The sequence below is a fragment of the Podarcis filfolensis genome, assembly GCF_964270895.1.
Source record: "Podarcis filfolensis genome assembly, chromosome: 5".
Taxonomy (NCBI): Eukaryota; Metazoa; Chordata; class Lepidosauria; order Squamata; family Lacertidae; genus Podarcis; species Podarcis filfolensis.
In genome coordinates this window covers 22,971-41,683 of record NC_139608.1, presented here as the reverse complement: position 1 = coordinate 41,683, position 18,713 = coordinate 22,971, and the positions used below count along the sequence as shown (strand labels likewise).

Sequence of the window (18,713 nt, the reverse complement as noted above, 5' to 3'; positions counted from 1 at the left end):
GACGAGCTGTGCTGCTGCCTCTGCCTCTTCTGGCTGTCAAAGACTCGACGACCTGCGCTGCTGCTGCTGCCCCTTCTGGCTGTCAAAGCCTTGATGACCTGTGCTGATGCCTCTGCCTCTTCTGGCTGTCAAAGACTCGACGACCTGCGCTGCTGCCGCTGCCCCTTCTGACTGTCAAAACCTCGATGACCTGTGCTGCTGCCTCTGCCTCTTCTGGCTGTCAAAACCTCGAGGACCTGTGCTGCTGCCTCTGCCTCTTCTGGCTGTCAAAACCTCGAGGACCTGCGCTGCTGACTGTGCCTCTTCTGGCTGTCAAAGACTCGATGACCTGTGCTGCTGCCTCTGCCTCTTCTGGCTGTCAAAACCTCGAGGACCTGCGCTGCTGACTGTGCCTCTTCTGGCTGTCAAAACCTCGATGACCTGTGCTGCTGCCTCTGCCTCTTCTGGCTGTCAAAACCTCGAGGACCTGTGCTGCTGCCTCTGCCTCTTCTGGCTGTCAAAACCTCGATGACCTGTGCTGCTGACTGTGCCTCTTCTGGCTGTCAAAGACTCGAGGACCTGTGCTGCTGCCTCTGCCTCTTCTGGCTGTCAAAACCTCGATGACCTGTGCTGCTGACTGTGCCTCTTCTGGATGTCAAAGCCTCGATGACCTGCGCTGCTGCCTCTGGCTTTTCTGGCTGTCAAAGCCTCGACGACCTGCGCTACTGCCTCTTCCTTTTCTGGCTGTCAAAGCCTTAATGACCTGTGCTGCTGCCACTGCCCCTTCTGGCTGTCAAAGCCTCGACGACCTGTGCAGCTGCCTTTGCCTCTTCTGGCTGTCAAAGACTTGACGACCTGCGCTGCCGCCGTTGCCACTTCTGGCTGTCAAAGTTTTGACGACCTGCGCTGCCGCCGCTGCCACTTCTGGCTGTCAAAGCCTCGAAGACCTGTGCTGCTGCCTCTGCCTCTTATGGCTGTCAAAGAGTCGATGACCTGCGCTGCTGCGTCCGCGTCTTCTTGCAGTCAAAGCCTCGACGCCCTGTGCTGCTGCCTCTGCCTCTTCTGGCTGTCAAAGACTCGACGACCTGCGCTGCTGCCGCTGCCCCTTCTGGCTGTCAAAGCCTTGATGACCTGCGCTGCTTCCGCCCCTTCTGGCGGTCAAAGCCTCGATGACCAGGGCTGCTGCCTCCGCCTCTTCTGTCAGTCAAAGCCACGATGACCTGCGCTGCTGCTGCTGCCCGGTCTGGCTGTCAAAGTCTCGACGACCTGTGCTGCTGCCTCTTCCTTTTCTGGCTGTCAAAGCCTCAATGAGCTGTGCTGCTGCCTCTGCCTCTTCTGGCTGTCAAAGCCTTGATGACCTGCGCTGCTGCCTCCGCCTCTTCTGGCTGTCAAAGCCTCGATGACCTGCGCTGCTGCCGCTGCCCCTTCTGGCTGTCAAAGCCTCGATGACCTGCGCTGCTGCCTCCGCCTCTTATGGCTGTCAAAGCCTCGACGACCTGCGCTGCTGCCGCTGCCCCTTCTGGCTGTCAAAGCCTCGACAATCTGCGTTGCTGCCTCTGGCTCTTCTGGCTATCAAAGCCTCAACGACCTGTGCAGCTGCCTATGCCTCTTCTGTCTGTCAAAGACTTGACGACCTGCGCTGCCGCCGCTGCCACTTCTGGCTGTCAAAGTCTTGACGACCTGCGCTGCCGCCGCTGCCACTTCTGGCTGTCAAAGCCTCGAAGACCTGCCATGCTGTCCGCCTCTTCTGGCTGTCAAAGCCGCGACGACCTATGCTGCTGCCGCTGCCCCTTCTGGCTGTCAAAGCCTGAACGATTTACGCTGCTGTCTCTGCCTCTTCTAGCTGTCAAAGCCTCGATGACCTGCGCTGCTGCCTCTGGCTTTTCTGGCTGTCAAAGCCTCGATGACCTGCGCTGCTGCCTCCGCCTCTTCTGGCTGTTAAAGCCTCAATGACCTGCGCTGCTGCCACAGTCCCTTCTGGCGGTCCAAGCCTCGATGACCTGCGCTGCTGCCACAGTCCCTTCTGGCGGTCAAAGCCTCAATGACCTGCGCTGCTGCCTCAGTCCCTTCTGGCGGTCAAAGCCTCGACGACCTGCGCTGCTGCCACTGCCCCTTCTGGCTGTCAAAGCCTCGATGACCTGCGCTGCTGCCACAGTCCCTTCTGGCGGTCAAAGCCTCGATGACCTGCCGTGCTGCCTCCGCCTCTTCAGGCTGTCAAAGCCATGATGACCTGCGCTGCTGCCTATGCCTCTTCTGGCTGTCAAAGCCTCGACGACCTGTGCTGCTGCCGCTGCCCCTTCTGGCTGTCAAACCCACAATGACCTGTGCTACTGCCGCTGCCCTGTATGGCTGTCAAAGACTCGACGAGCTGTGCTGCTGCCTCTGCCTCTTCTGGCTGTCAAAGACTCGACGACCTGCGCTGCTGCTGCTGCCCCTTCTGGCTGTCAAAGCCTTGATGACCTGTGCTGATGCCTCTGCCTCTTCTGGCTGTCAAAGACTCGACGACCTGCGCTGCTGCCGCTGCCCCTTCTGACTGTCAAAGCCTTGATGACCTGCGCTGCTGCCTCTGGCTTTTCTGGCTGTCAAAGCCTCGACGATCTGCGCGGCTGCCTCTTCCTTTTCTGGCTGTCAAAGCCTTAATGACCTGTGCTGCTGGCTCCGCCTCTTATGGCTGTCAAAGCCTCTATTACCTGCGCTGCTGCCTGTGCCTCTTCTGGCTGTCAAAGCCTCGATGACCTGCGCTGCTGCCTCTGCCTCTTCTGGCTGTCAAAGCCTCGATTACCTGTGCTGCTGCCTGTGCCTCTTCTGGCTGTCAAAGCCTCGATGACCTATGCTGCTGCCTATGCCTCTTCTGGCTGTCAAAGACTCGACGATCTGTGCTGCTGTCGCTGCCCCTTCTGGCTGCCAAAGCCTCGATGACCTGCACTGCTGCCTGTGCCTCTTCTGGCTGTCAAAGCCTTGATGACCTGTGCTGCTGCCTGTGCCTCTTCTGGCTGTCAAAGCCTCGATGACCTATGCTGCTGCCTCTGCCTCTTCTGGCTGTCAAAGACTCAACGACCTGCACTGCTGCCTGTGCCTCTTCTGGCTGTCAAAGCCTCAATGACCTGCGCTGCTGCCGCAGCCCCTTCTGTCTGTGAAAGCCTCGACGACCTGTGCTGCTGCCGCTGGCCCTTCTGGCTGTCAAATCCTCGACGATTTGCGCTGCTGCCTCTGCCTCTTTTGGCTGTCAAAGACTTGACGACCTGCGCTGCCGCCGCTGCCACTTCTGGCGGTCAAAGCCTCGACGACCTGTGCTGCTGCCTCTGCCTCTTCTAGCTGTCAAAGCCACGACGAGCTGCGCTGCTGCCTCTTCCTGTTCTGGCTGTCAAAGCCTCAATGACCTGTGCTGCTGCCACTGCCCTTTCTGGCTGTCAAAGCCACGACGACCTGCGCTGCTGCCGCTGCCCCGTCTGGCTGTCAAAGCCTCAATGACCTGTGCTGCTGCCGCTGCCCCTTCTGGCTGTCAAAGCCTCGACGATCTGTGCTGCTGCCTCTGCCTCTTCTGGCTGTCAAAGACTCGATGACCTGTGCTGCTGACTGTGCCTCTTCTGGCTGTCAAAACCTCGAGGACCTGCGCTGCTGACTGTGCCTCTTCTGGCTGTCAAAGACTCGATGACCTGTGCTGCTTCCTCTGCCTCTTCTGGCTGTCAAAACCTCGAGGACCTGCGCTGCTGACTGTGCCTCTTCTGGCTGTCAAAACCTCGATGACCTGTGCTGCTGCCTCTGCCTCTTCTGGCTGTCAAAACCTCGAGGACCTGTGCTGCTGCCTCTGCCTCTTCTGGCTGTCAAAACCTCGATGACCTGTGCTGCTGACTGTGCCTCTTCTGGCTGTCAAAGACTCGAGGACCTGTGCTGCTGCCTCTGCCTCTTCTGGCTGTCAAAACCTCGATGACCTGTGCTGCTGACTGTGCCTCTTCTGGATGTCAAAGCCTCGATGACCTGCGCTGCTGCCTCTGGCTTTTCTGGCTGTCAAAGCCTCGACGACCTGCGCTACTGCCTCTTCCTTTTCTGGCTGTCAAAGCCTTAATGACCTGTGCTGCTGCCACTGCCCCTTCTGGCTGTCAAAGCCTCGACGACCTGTGCAGCTGCCTTTGCCTCTTCTGGCTGTCAAAGACTTGACGACCTGCGCTGCCGCCGTTGCCACTTCTGGCTGTCAAAGTTTTGACGACCTGCGCTGCCGCCGCTGCCACTTCTGGCTGTCAAAGCCTCGAAGACCTGTGCTGCTGCCTCTGCCTCTTATGGCTGTCAAAGAGTCGATGACCTGCGCTGCTGCGTCCGCGTCTTCTTGCAGTCAAAGCCTCGACGCCCTGTGCTGCTGCCTCTGCCTCTTCTGGCTGTCAAAGACTCGACGACCTGCGCTGCTGCCGCTGCCCCTTCTGGCTGTCAAAGCCTTGATGACCTGCGCTGCTTCCGCCCCTTCTGGCGGTCAAAGCCTCGATGACCAGGGCTGCTGCCTCCGCCTCTTCTGTCAGTCAAAGCCACGATGACCTGCGCTGCTGCTGCTGCCCGGTCTGGCTGTCAAAGTCTCGACGACCTGTGCTGCTGCCTCTTCCTTTTCTGGCTGTCAAAGCCTCAATGAGCTGTGCTGCTGCCTCTGCCTCTTCTGGCTGTCAAAGCCTTGATGACCTGCGCTGCTGCCTCCGCCTCTTCTGGCTGTCAAAGCCTCGATGACCTGCGCTGCTGCCGCTGCCCCTTCTGGCTGTCAAAGCCTCGATGACCTGCGCTGCTGCCTCCGCCTCTTATGGCTGTCAAAGCCTCGACGACCTGCGCTGCTGCCGCTGCCCCTTCTGGCTGTCAAAGCCTCGACAATCTGCGTTGCTGCCTCTGGCTCTTCTGGCTATCAAAGCCTCAACGACCTGTGCAGCTGCCTATGCCTCTTCTGTCTGTCAAAGACTTGACGACCTGCGCTGCCGCCGCTGCCACTTCTGGCTGTCAAAGTCTTGACGACCTGCGCTGCCGCCGCTGCCACTTCTGGCTGTCAAAGCCTCGAAGACCTGCCATGCTGTCCGCCTCTTCTGGCTGTCAAAGCCGCGACGACCTATGCTGCTGCCGCTGCCCCTTCTGGCTGTCAAAGCCTGAACGATTTACGCTGCTGTCTCTGCCTCTTCTAGCTGTCAAAGCCTCGATGACCTGCGCTGCTGCCTCTGGCTTTTCTGGCTGTCAAAGCCTCGATGACCTGCGCTGCTGCCTCCGCCTCTTCTGGCTGTTAAAGCCTCAATGACCTGCGCTGCTGCCACAGTCCCTTCTGGCGGTCCAAGCCTCGATGACCTGCGCTGCTGCCACAGTCCCTTCTGGCGGTCAAAGCCTCAATGACCTGCGCTGCTGCCTCAGTCCCTTCTGGCGGTCAAAGCCTCGACGACCTGCGCTGCTGCCACTGCCCCTTCTGGCTGTCAAAGCCTCGATGACCTGCGCTGCTGCCACAGTCCCTTCTGGCGGTCAAAGCCTCGATGACCTGCCGTGCTGCCTCCGCCTCTTCAGGCTGTCAAAGCCATGATGACCTGCGCTGCTGCCTATGCCTCTTCTGGCTGTCAAAGCCTCGACGACCTGTGCTGCTGCCGCTGCCCCTTCTGGCTGTCAAACCCACAATGACCTGTGCTACTGCCGCTGCCCTGTATGGCTGTCAAAGACTCGACGAGCTGTGCTGCTGCCTCTGCCTCTTCTGGCTGTCAAAGACTCGACGACCTGCGCTGCTGCTGCTGCCCCTTCTGGCTGTCAAAGCCTTGATGACCTGTGCTGATGCCTCTGCCTCTTCTGGCTGTCAAAGACTCGACGACCTGCGCTGCTGCCGCTGCCCCTTCTGACTGTCAAAGCCTTGATGACCTGCGCTGCTGCCTCTGGCTTTTCTGGCTGTCAAAGCCTCGACGATCTGCGCGGCTGCCTCTTCCTTTTCTGGCTGTCAAAGCCTTAATGACCTGTGCTGCTGGCTCCGCCTCTTATGGCTGTCAAAGCCTCTATTACCTGCGCTGCTGCCTGTGCCTCTTCTGGCTGTCAAAGCCTCGATGACCTGCGCTGCTGCCTCTGCCTCTTCTGGCTGTCAAAGCCTCGATTACCTGTGCTGCTGCCTGTGCCTCTTCTGGCTGTCAAAGCCTCGATGACCTATGCTGCTGCCTATGCCTCTTCTGGCTGTCAAAGACTCGACGATCTGTGCTGCTGTCGCTGCCCCTTCTGGCTGCCAAAGCCTCGATGACCTGCACTGCTGCCTGTGCCTCTTCTGGCTGTCAAAGCCTTGATGACCTGTGCTGCTGCCTGTGCCTCTTCTGGCTGTCAAAGCCTCGATGACCTATGCTGCTGCCTCTGCCTCTTCTGGCTGTCAAAGACTCAACGACCTGTGCTGCTGCCTCTGCCTCTTCTGGCTGTCAAAGCCTCGATGACCTGCGCTGCTGCCTGTGCCTCTTCTGGCTGTCAAAGCCTTAATGACCTGCGCTGCTGCCTGTGCCTCTTCTGGCTGTCAAAGCCTCGATGACATGCGCTGCTGCCGCTGGCCCTTCTGGCTGTCAAAGCCTCGACGATTTGCGCTGCTGCCTCTGCCTCTTTTGGCTGTCAAAGCCTCGATGACCTGCGCTGCTGCCACAGTCCCATCTGGCGGTCAAAGCCTCGATGACCTGCGCTGCTGCCGCAGCCCGTTCTGGCTCTCAAAGCCCCGACGACCTGTGCTGCTGCCTCCGCCTCTTCTAGCTGTCAAAGCCATGACGAGCTGCGCTGCTGCCTCTTCCTGTTCTGGCTGTCAAAGCCTCAATGACCTGTGCTGCTGCCACTGCCCTTTCTGGCTGTCAAAGCCACGACGACCTGCGCTGCTGCCGCTGCCCCTACTGGCTGTCAAAGCATCGACGATCTACACTGCTGCCTCTGCCTCTTCTGGCTGTCAAAGCCTCGACGATCTGTGCTGCTGCCTCTGCCTCTTCTGGCTGTCAAAGCCTCGATGACCTGCACTGCTGCCTCTGCCTCTTCTGGCTGTCAAAGACTCGATGACCTGTGCTGCAGCCGCTGCCACTTCTGGCTGTCAAAGTCTTGACGACCTGCACTGCTGCCGCTGCCTCTTTTGGGGGTCAAAGCCTCGAAGACCTGCACTGCTGCCTCCGCCTCTTCTGGCTGTCAAAGCCTCGACGACCTGTGCAGCTGCCTATGCCTCTTCTGGCTGTCAAAGCCTCGAAGACCTGTGCTGCTGCCTCTGCCTCTTTTGGGTGTCAAAGCCTCGAAGACCTGCACTGCTGCCTCCGCCTCTTCTGGCTGTCAAAGCCGTGACGACGTATGCTGCTGCCGCAGCCCGTTCTGGCTCTCAAAGCCTCGACGACCTGTGCTGCTGCCTCCGCCTCTTCTAGCTGTCAAAGCCACGACGAGCTGCGCTGCTGCCTCTTCCTGTTCTGGCTGTCAAAGCCTCAATGACCTGTGCTGCTGCCACTGCCCTTTCTGGCTGTCAAAGCCACGACGACCTGCGCTGCTGCCGCTGCCCCGTCTGGCTGTCAAAGCATCGACGATCTACACTGCTTCCTCTGCCTCTTCTGGCTGTCAAAGCCTCAATGACCTGTGCTGCTGCCGCTGCCCTTTCTGGCTGTCAAAGCCTCGGCGATCTGTGCTGCCGCCTCTGCCTCTTTTGGCTGTCAAAGCCTCGATGACCTGCACTGCTGCCTCCGCCCCCTCTGGATGTAAAAGCCTCGACGACCTATGCTGCTGCCTCTGCCTCTTCTGGCTGTCAAAGCCTCGAGGACCTGCGCTGCTGACTGTGCCTCTTCTGGATGTCAAAGCCTCGATGACCTGCGCTGCTGCCTCTGGCTTTTCTGGCTGTCAAAGCCTCGACGACCTGCGCTACTGCCTCTTCCTTTTCTGGCTGTCAAAGCCTTAATGACCTGTGCTGCTGCCACTGCCCCTTCTGGCTGTCAAAGCCTCGACGACCTGTGCAGCTGCCTATGCCTCTTCTTTTTTTTTTAAATAAATTTTTATTGGAGTTTTACAAAAGAGAAAAATAAAAATTCACAGAATAAAAAAAACCATAGATAAAAATAAACATTACAAAAAAGAAAACACAAAAAATACACAAAAAACAACTAATTAAGAAAAAAGAAATTTGATAAAAGAAATAAAACAAATCCATTTTTCTCAGTATCCTCAATTTCATATGCTTAAATCCTTGACCACCTCAAACTTCCCCGCTTTTGTGTTCCCATTTGCATACTTAATTCAGCAAATTCTTACCCTTTTTCAAATATTTTAACTTTATACCATAACATATTATACCTCAATATTTTCAACCATTTATCAATACATTTTTTACATAATCTTATTAACTTTTGTCACTAGTTACCACTTATTACCAATCCAAGCATAATTTTAACATTCATTAATTTTACAGTATTTCTGAAGATAGTCTTTAAATTTCTTCCAGTCTTCTTCCACCAACTCTTCTCCCAGGTCTCGGATTCTGCCAGTCATTTCCGCCAATTCCATATAGTCCATCAGCTTCATCTGCCACTCTTCCAGGGTGGGTAGCTCTTGTGTCTTCCAATACTTTGCGATGAGAATTCTTGCTGCTGTTGTTGCATACATAAAGAAAGTTCTGTCCTTCTTTGGCACCAATTGGCCGACCATGCCCAAGAGAAAGGCCTCTGGCTTCTTAAGGAATGTATATTTAAATATTTTTTTCATTTCATTATAAATCATTTCCCAGAAAGCCTTAATCTTTGGGCACGTCCACCAAAGGTGAAAGAATGTACCTTCATTTTCTTTACATTTCCAACATTTGTTATCGGGCAAATGATATATTTTTGCAAGCTTGACTGGTGTCATGTACCACCTGTATATCATTTTCTTGTCCACGATTTGCAGTGTTTGAAACAAAAACAGCATTCTAGGCAATACATTCATCTTTATAGCTGCAATTCAACCCAACAAGGAAAGCTTCAAATTTGACCAAATTTCTAAGTCTTTTTTCACTTCCGTCCAACATTTTTCATAATTATCTTTAAATACGTTCGCATTTTTTGCTGTCATATTAATCCCCAAGTATTTCACTTTCTTAACCACAGTCAAACCTGTCTCATTCTGGAACCTCTCTCTTTCAGTCAGTGTTAAATTTTTCTCTAAAACCTTAGTTTTTGACTTGTTCAATTTAAATCCTGCCATTTGACCAAATTCTTGAATTAGTTCTAAAACCCTTTTAGTACTAGATTCTGGCTCCTGTAACGTTAATACTAAATCATCTGCAAATGCTCTCAATTTGTACTGTTTGGCTCCGACCTGTATACCTTTAACCAACCGGTCCCTTCTAATCATATTCAGCAGAACCTCCAGGACCGATATAAAAAGCAATGGGGAGATTGGGCACCCCTGTCGTGTCCCTTTTTCTATCTTAAATTCTTCCGTCACCACATTATTTACTATTAATTTAGCCTTTTGTTCAGAATATATTGCACCTATACCATTTTCAAAACCTTGGCCTACCCCCATCCCCTGTAGGTTCTTTTTCATAACACTCCAAGAGATATTGTCAAAGGCTTTCTCCGCGTCCACAAATATCAGAACTGCTTTAGTGTTTATATTCACTTCTAATTTTTCCAAAATATCAATTATGTTCCTCAGATTATCAGACAAATGTCTTCCCGGGAGAAAGCCCGCTTGGTCTCTATGAATCTCTTCCATCAATACTTTTTTCAATCTCTTGGCCAGAATATCAGCAAAAATTTTGTAATCCACATTAAGTAACGATATAGGGCGGTAGTTCTTAAGCTGGGTCTTTTCAGTCTCTGTTTTCGGTATAAGTGTAATATACGCCTCTTCTGGCTGTCAAAGCCTCGATGACCTGTGCTGCTGCCTGTGCCTCTTCTGGATGTCAAAGCCTCGATGACCTGTGCTGCTGCCTCCGCCTCTTCTGGCTGTCAAAGCCTCGATGACCTGCGCTGCTGCCTCTGGCTTTTCTGGCTGTCAAAGCCTCAACAACCTGCGCTGCTGCCTCTTCCTTTTCTGGCTGTCAAAGCGTCGACGACCTGTGCTGCTGCTTCTGCCTCTTTTGGCTGTCAAAGCCTCGATGACCTGCACTGCTGCCTCTGCCTCTTCTGGCTGTCAAAGCCTTGATGACCTGCGCTGCTGCCGCACCCCCTTCTGGCTGTCAAAGTCTCGACGACCTGCGCTGCTGCCGCTGCCCCGTCTGGCTGTCAAATCCTTGACGATCTGCGCTGCTGCCTCTGGCTTTGGCTTTTCTGGCTGTCAAAGCCTCAACGACCTGTGCTGCTGCCGCTGCCCCTTCTGGCTGTCAAAGCCGTGACGACCCATGTTGCTGCCGCAGCCCCTTCTGGCTGTCAAAGCCTGAACGATCTACGCTGCTGACTCTGCCCCTTCTGGCGGTCAAAGCCTCGATGACCTGTGCTGCTGCCGCTGCCCCTTCTGGCTGTCAATGCCTCGACGACCTGCGTTGCTGCCTCCGCCTCTTCTGGCTGTCAAAGCCTCGACGACCAGCGCTGCCGCCGCTGCCCCTTCTGGCTGTCAAAGCCTCGACGACCTATGCTGCTGCCGCTGGCCCTTCTGGTTGTCAAAGCCTCGTTGACATGTGCTGCTGCCTCTGGCTCTGGCTTTTCTGGCTGTCAAAGACTTGACGACCTGCGCTGCCGCCGCTGCCCCTTCTGGCTGTCAAAGCCTTGACGACCTGCGCTGCTGCCTCCGCCTCTTCTGGCTGTCAAAGCCTCGACGACCTATGCTGCTGCCTCTGCCCCTTCTGGCTGTCAAAGCCTGAACGATCTACGCTGCTGACTCTGCCCCTTCTGGCGGTCAAAGCCTCGATGACCTGCGCTGCTGCCTCTGGCTTTTCTGGCTGTCAAAGCCACGATGACCTGCGCTGCTGCCTCTGCCTCTTCTGGCTGTCAAAGACTCGATGACCTAATCCATTGGGGATTATAAAGTGCTTCCAGAGATATTTTAAACAACTATACACACAAGGGCCACAGAAAGAGACTGATTTAGGCCAATTTTTAAGAACAAATGGATTATAAAAAATCTCTCAAGAAAATAAGATAATGTTGAACTACAAAATTACAGAACAAGACGTAGAAGGTGCCATTCAGAACATGCAGTTGGGTAAATCTCCAGGGCCGGATGGTCTAACCTCCAAATACTATAGATCTTTGAAAGAGTGGTTAATTCAGCCACTAAAGGAGGTCTGTAATGAAATTTTGGAGGGGGAAAAGGCGCCAGAGTTGTGGAAGGAAGCTTACATTACACTTATACCGAAAACTGAGTCTGAAAAGACACAACTCAAGAACTACCGCCCCATATCCCTGCTTAATGTGGATTACAAAATTTTTGCTGATATCTTGGCTAACAGATTAAAAAAGGTATTAGTTGAAGAGATACATAAAGATTAAGCCGGCTTTCTCCCAGGTAGACATCTGTCTGACAATACGAGGAACATAATTAACATTTTGGAGAAGCTGCAAGTGAACATCAATACCAAAGCAGTTTTAATTTTTATAGATGCGGAAAAAGCCTTTGATACTATTTCTTGGAATTTTATGAAGAAAAATATTCAGGGAATGGGGGTGGGCCAAGGGTTTGAAAATGGTATAAGTGTAATTTACTCAGAACAAAAGGCTAAGTTAATAGTCAATAATGTGATGACACAGGAATTTAATATAGAGAAAGGGACATGACAAGGCTGCCTAATTTCCCCATTGCTTTTTATTTCGGTTCTGGAGGTTTTGCTGAATATGATTAGAAGGGACCGTCTGATTAAAGGTATTCAGGTTGGCTAAACAATACAAATTGAAAGCTTTTGCAGATGACCTAGTTTTGACGTTACAGGAGCCAGAATCTAGTACGAAAAGAGTATTAGAATTGATTCAAGAATTTGGTCATGTGGCAGGATTTAAGCTGAACAAGTCAAAAACTAAAGTGCTTGAGAAAAAAATTACACCAACTGAGAAAGAGAGGTTTCAGAAGGAGACAGGTTTAACATTAGTTAAGAAAGTAAAATATTTGGGGGTTAATATGACTGCTAAGAATTTAAATTTATTTAAAGATAACTATGAGAAATGTTGGATAGAAGTGAAAAAAGATTTGGAAATATGGTCAAATTTGAAGCTTTCCTTGTTGGGTCGAATTGCAGCTATAAAGATGAATGTATTGCCAAAAATGTTATTTCTGTTTCAGTCATTGCAAATTTTGGACAAGATGGACTGTTTCAAGAAGTGGCAGAAAGACATTCTTAAATTTGTCTGGCAGGGCAAGAAGCCTAGAATAAAATTTAAAATATTAACTGACGCAAAGGAAAGAGGCGGATTTGCCCTGCCAGACCTTAAACTTTACTATGAATCAGCAGCATTCTGCTGGTTGAAAGACTGGCTGCTTCTTGAGAACACAGACATTTTGGACCTAGAAGGTTTTAACGTTTTTGGATGGCATGCATATTTGTGGTATGACAAGGTTAAAGCACATAAAGCATTTAAAAACCATATTGTCAGGAAAGCATTGTTCAATGTCTGGATAAGTTACAAAGATTTACTGGAAAATAAAACCCCAAGGTGGTTGTCACCAATGGAAGCGAAGGCTCAGAAAAAGCTCAATATGGAGGCCAAATTGGACTTCCGGGTTAGCGCGAACGGCTAATGGCGGATTCCCTCCGAGCTCCGGAGGGAATCTGCTCAGTAGGGGACGGGTCCTGCCGCGGCGGCGACGCGGGGACCCTCAGAAACCACAGGTGCTGAAGCCTGTGGACCTGGTGACTCGGCGGGCACCATTTGCGCCCCCCGACCCGCGAAGGAGCCTTTTTAAAGGCTTCGGAACGGGGGACAGGGAGCGGCGCGGTGCTGTGAGTCGACTGCTTCCCCTACGGAGTGAAGTCGCATGCCATGGTCGGAGAGTGCTGACTTCTTCCTTTGAACATTTGGACTAAAAGTAACAACCCGTGAGTAATACGGAAATTGGACTTAAAATTTCTTTTTTGGATTTGGCACGAGCGGGGAAGGCGCAAAGAGGAAGTCCGTCTCCCCGTCTTGTAAACATTTTAAAGCAAGGACTAGATAACTAAGGTTGAGAGAACACCTTCTTCTTGAGAGGATAAAAGTAATTGATTTCACGTTTTGGCAGTATAAGTGACTTTGCTGGAGGATAAGAGCTAATTTTGAGAGTGGAACTGCCACCCCCCCCAGGACCCGGGAGTGATTCGTGAGAGAGCCTGTTGAAGAGACATAGAAGATTTTGACAGCTGTCAAACTAGCTGTCAAAGCTGGGGGAAAAAGAGAACTTTGTTTCTGTTGCCTCGGCTGGTTATATTTGTTACATTCAGGTAATAAATTGTTGAAAATAAAGAGAAAAAGTTATATTGACTTTTGGATTGGAACTGGAAGGAATACTAAGTAACCAGAACTCCTCTAGAGGGGGCTCTGGGACATTACAAGAATGGCTGTAAGTGGAAAAATACTGATTGAACTGGAAAAGACCTTTCTTCTTCTGGGAAAATTCCAAGAACAAAGCAATGTTTTGGCTATAAATGTTACAACATTGAATGAAACAGTAAATAATCTTGCTGAAACTGGAAGGGACTTGACTCAAGTCTTTGTATCAGAACAAAAAGATTTTGTATCTAAGCTAAAAAAATTTGCAGCTGAACAAGAAAAGAAATCCGAGAAATTTGAGAAAGTGGGGAAAGAGATACATGATAATTTAGAGGGAAAGGAAGGAGGAGCTATAATGCCGCAGATGATTAAGGAGAGCCAGAGGCCTGCTAAGATGGATATAAAGGAAAAGAAGAATGAGATTATGAAAATCTGGTTTGAATGGAAGAATGAGGAATGGAGAGATCTCCTCATGTGGAGATCTGAAGACTTATGGATTACAAACCTTACTAAAGTGGAAGCTGGAGTTTCTGGGACATTTGGACTTAAAAGAAGTAAGAAACAAGATTTGGACTACAATTTTAAATATGGAGGTCTGGCTGGAAGAAACATGGACCTTATTGGGACAGAGCTTCTCTGAGATTTAGTGTTTAATATAAAGGACTACCAAAAAAACCGGCAGAGAGGAAATGAGAGAGACTTAAGAGCCTCGGATGTGAGATCACCAGGCTGACAGCAGATAGACTGATGGACATTTGTTGGAGCTTGAAACCGGGAAAGGTGGGGAGTGGGGTTTTGGGTATCCAAAGGCTGTACAATTATACTTTGTTTTTATATACTTTGTTTTGTTACTGTCAGGGAATCAGGAGCAGGAGCACTGGGGAGAGAGGATTGGGAGAGCGAAGGGGAAGAATCCGAGGGCAGCGTAGGGGAGTATGACAGTGGCCCGAGAGATTCCATGAGCTTCTCCAGCGAATCAGAAGATTCCCAGAAGGGGGCGCCGATGGTCAGGGCAAGGGGGGTCCCAGGGGGGACACACCAGAAACAAGGAGCCAGAGGGGAACCCCAAAGCAGCAGTGGAGGATCGGGACCAGTTTCCCCACCAGAGCGTAGTGGGGTGGAGGAGTCACATGTGTCAGGGGCAGTGTCTCCTCCAGAGAGGGAGTCAGGGCTGACCACGCCTCCAACGGAGGGGAGGTCAGTTGCAGCTAGCCCCCCCGAAGGGGGAAGCAGTGACAGCAGCAGTGGAACGGTCAGAAGGAAAGCTGCTGGCTGGGCGCGCGCGCCAAGTTCAAATGTACAGGCGCGCGGAACAGCAGGAGACCCGGATGGGGAACCAGCTCCTAAAGCCCGCCGGAGGGAGGGAGAAGGCTCAGGGGAATCAGCGGGAGAAGAGGCTAGAAAGGGCGGAACCCCGGCGGGCAGGCGGACCCAGAGGAGGAAGGAGCAGCGGAGAAGGTGGAGCAAGGCTAGAATCTTAAATTGGTGTCAAGGGGGAGGAGACTCAGACGGAGCATCAGTGGTCTGACACTTGAGACGTGGGGCTGCGCGCTGCGGCTCTGGAAGTGAAACTGAACTTCAATAAAGACTTTTATACTTAACAACGAAGCAGCGTTGGTCCTTTGTGAGCTGGGACCTAGGGTAGCTCTGACAGTTACTTATATTAAAATGGGGAACTCGTGAAAGGGAATTGGGGTCGATCTTAGAAAAAGATATTAAGAATAAGTACTGATGCATAAAGACTGAGGTTTATGTTAAAATTGGTTAACCAAAAGGATTTAAATATAATAAGGTAAAATTTGGGGATAAGAACTTGCTGAACTAAAAATTGAATTGGAATACAAGAAGGGGAGGTGTGGGGAAGTCAAGGAAATATGTTATTGAAAGAAAGGAATGTAACAATACGTGTGTTTTTTATTATTATTTTTATTTATTTATTTTGTTTTTTCTTTATTTTTTGAAAATTTCAATAAATATCTTTAAAAACAACAACAAATGGCCGAAATATTGGGAAATATTGGAACAAGAAGGAGACAAATTGAAATTGCAGAGTTTTGAGAAATTAAAAGATAAAGTGCGAGACTGGCTTCATTATTATCAAATAAGAGAGGCCTATAATTTGGATTAAAAAATTGGCTTCCAGGTGGAAAAATCAAAATTGGAAACAGAACTGTTAGATCCCAAAACTAAGATACTTTCAAGAATGTATAACTTGCTGTTAAAATGGAATAACCAGGATGAAACGGTTAAATCTGCTATGATCAAATGGGCACAAGATATTGGTCACAACATTATGTTTGCTGACTGGGAACAGTTGTGGACCACCGGTATGAAATTTACGGCATGTAATGCCTTAAGAGAGAATATTATGAAAATGATATACAGGTGGTACATGACACCAGTCAAGCTTGCAAAAATATATCATTTGCCCGATAACAAATGTTGGAAATGTAAAGAAAATGAAGGTACATTCTTTCACCTTTGGTGGACGTGCCCAAAGATTAAGGCTTTCTGGGAGATGATCTATAATGAAATGAAAAAGGTATTTAAATATACCTTCCTGAAGAAACCAGAGGCCTTTCTCCTGGGCATAGTCGGCCAATTGGTGCCAAAGAAGGATAGAACTTTCTTTATGTATACAACAACAGCAGCAAGAATACTTATTGCAAAGAATTGGAAGACACAAGATTTACCCACCCTGGAAGAGTGGCAGATGAAGGTGATGGACTATATGGAATTGGCGGAAATGACTGGCAGAATCCGAGACCTGGGAGAAGAGTTGGTGGAAGAAGATTGGAAGAAATTTAAAGACTATCTGCAGAAACACTGTAAAATTAATGAATGCTAAAATGATGTTGGATTGAAAATAAGTGGCATTAGCAACAAAGTTAATAAGAATATGCAAAAATGAATTGATAATGGATGAAAATATAGAGTTATAATATGTTAAGATAAACGAAAGAGGGTAAGGATTTGCTGATTTGATTATTTAAATGGGAATACAAAAAGGGGAGGTGTGAAGAGGTCAAGGAGCAAGCTAATGAGTTTAAAGTTACAAAAAATGATTTGTTTTTAATTTTTATTTATCTACTCATTTTTTGTATTTTGTATTTTTATTTTTATTTTTTATTTTTTATGTATTTCTGTATGTTTTCTTTTTTTATCTTTTTCTTTTCATATGTCTTCTTTGTATTTTGTAAACCTATGTTTTTGCAAAATCTCAATAAATATTTTATAAAAAACAACAACAAAGACTCGATGACCTGCGCTGCTCCGGCTGCCCCTTCTGGCTGTCAAAGCCTTGATGACCTGTGCTGCTGCTTCCGCCTCTTCTCACTGTCAAAGCCACGATGACCTGCGCTGCTGACTGTGCCTCTTCTGGATGTCAAAGCCTAGATGACCTGCGCTGCTGCCTCGACAATCTGCGTTGCTTCCTCTGCCTCTTCTGGCTGTCAAAGCCTCGATGACCTGCGCTGCTGACTGTGCCTCTTCTGGATGTCAAAGCCTCGATGACCTGCGCTGCTGCCTCCGCCTCTTATGGCTGTCAAAGCCTCGATGACCTGCGCTGCTGAATCTGGCTTTCTGGCTGTCAAAGCCTCGACGACCTGCGCTGCTGCCTCTGCCTCTTCAGGCTGTCAAAGCCTCAATGACCTGTGCGCTGCCCCTTCTGGCTGTCAAAGCCTCAACGACCTGTGCTGTTGCCTCTGCCTCTTCTGGCTGTCAAAGACTCGATGACCTGTGCTGCTGCCCCTGCCCCTTCTGGCTGTCAAAGCCTGAACGATCTACGCTGCTGCCGCTGCCTCTTCTGGCTGTCAAAGAGTCGATGACCTGCGCTGCTGCCTCTGCCTCTTCTGGCTGTCAAAGACTCGACGACCTGTGCTGCTGCCTCTGCCTCTTCTGGCTGTCAAAGACTCGATGACCTGTGCTGATGTCACTGCCCCTTCTGGCTGTGAAAGCCTCGATCACCTGCTGCATCTGCCTTTTAGGGCTGTCAAAGCCTTGATGACCTGTGCTGCTGCCTCCGCCTCTTCTGGCTGTGAAAGCCACGACGACCTGCGCTGCTGCCTCTGCCTATTCTGGCTGTCAAAGCCTTGATGACCTGCGCTGCTGCCTCTGCCTCTTCTGGCTGTCAAAGACTCAATGACCTGCGCTGCTGCCGCAGCCTCTTCTGGCTGTCAAAGACTCGACGACCTGTGCTGATGTCACTGCCCCTTCTGGCTGTCAAAGCCTCGACAACCTGCGCTGCTGCCTCTGCCTCTTCTGGCTGTCAAAGACTCGACGACCTGCGCTGCTGCTGCAGCCCCTTCTGGCTGTCAAAGCCACGACGACCTGCGCTGCTGCCTCTGCCTCTTCTGGCTGTCAAAGCCTCGACGCCCTGTGCTGCTGCCTCTGCCTCTTCTGGCTGTCAATCACTCGACGACCTGTGCTGATGTCACTGCCCCTTCTGGCTGTCAAAGCCTCCATGACCTGTGCTGCTGCCTCTGCCTTTTCTGGTTGTCAAAGCATTGATGACCTGCGCTGCTGCCTCTGCCTCTTCTGGCTGTCAAAGACTCGATGACCTGCGCTGCTGCTGCAGCCCCTTCTGGCTGTCAAAGCTTCGATGACCTGTGCTGCTGCCTCTTCCCCTTCTGGCTGTCAAAGCCTCGACGACCTGTGCTGCTGCCTCTGCCTCTTCTGGCTGTCAAAGAGTCGATGACCTGCGCTGCTGCCTCCGCCTCTTCTGGCTGTCAAAGCTTCGATGACCTGCACTGCTGCCTCTTCCCCTTCTGGCTGTCAAAGCCTCGATGACCTGTGCTTCTGCCGCAGCCCCTTCTGGCTGTCAAAGCTTCGACGATCTGCGCTGCTGCCTCTGCCTCTTCTGGCTGTCAAAGAGTCGATGACCTGCGCTGCTGCCTCTGCCTCTTTTGGCTGTCAAAGACTCGACGACCTGTGCTGCTGCCTCTGCCTCTTCTGGCTGTCAAAGCCTCGACAACCTGTGCTGCTGCCTCTGCCTCTTTTGGCTGTCAAAGACTCGACGACCTGTGCTGATGTCACTGCCCCTTCTGGCTGTCAAAGCCTCGATGACCTGCGCTGCTGCCGCAGCCCCTTCTGGCTGTCAAAGCCTCGACGACCTGCGCTGCTGCCCCTGCACCTTCTGTTACGAAAAAGGAGCAATGCTGCTGAGTGCTCCAGATGGCTGGAAAGCCAAACAGGATGTTGATGTTTTGGGACTGTACCGTGGGAACAAGGGACAGTCTATTATGTGCACTGAGCACCGGATGTTAGCTCAGAGTGTCACATGACCCTGTACTGGAAGTACATGGGTGGAGTAATTCTCTCTCTGCAGCTGGGTATCAGAGGGTACAGACATGTTTTCTCTGTACTGGTGAAAGACAGGAA

General features: G+C 51.0%; 1 protein-coding gene across 1 annotated transcript in view; it reads left to right on the top strand.

The window, feature by feature from the left end:
* The window catches only part of PIGZ (phosphatidylinositol glycan anchor biosynthesis class Z), a 145,304-nt gene extending 129,240 nt beyond the window's left edge, over window positions 1-16,064 (top strand). Inside the window, exon 4 of the mRNA XM_083612633.1 lies at window positions 16,048-16,064. The gene's annotated coding sequence lies outside the window, so the exon portion shown is untranslated. The remainder of the gene's footprint in view (window positions 1-16,047) is intronic.
* The last annotated feature ends 2,649 nt before the right edge of the window (window positions 16,065-18,713 follow it).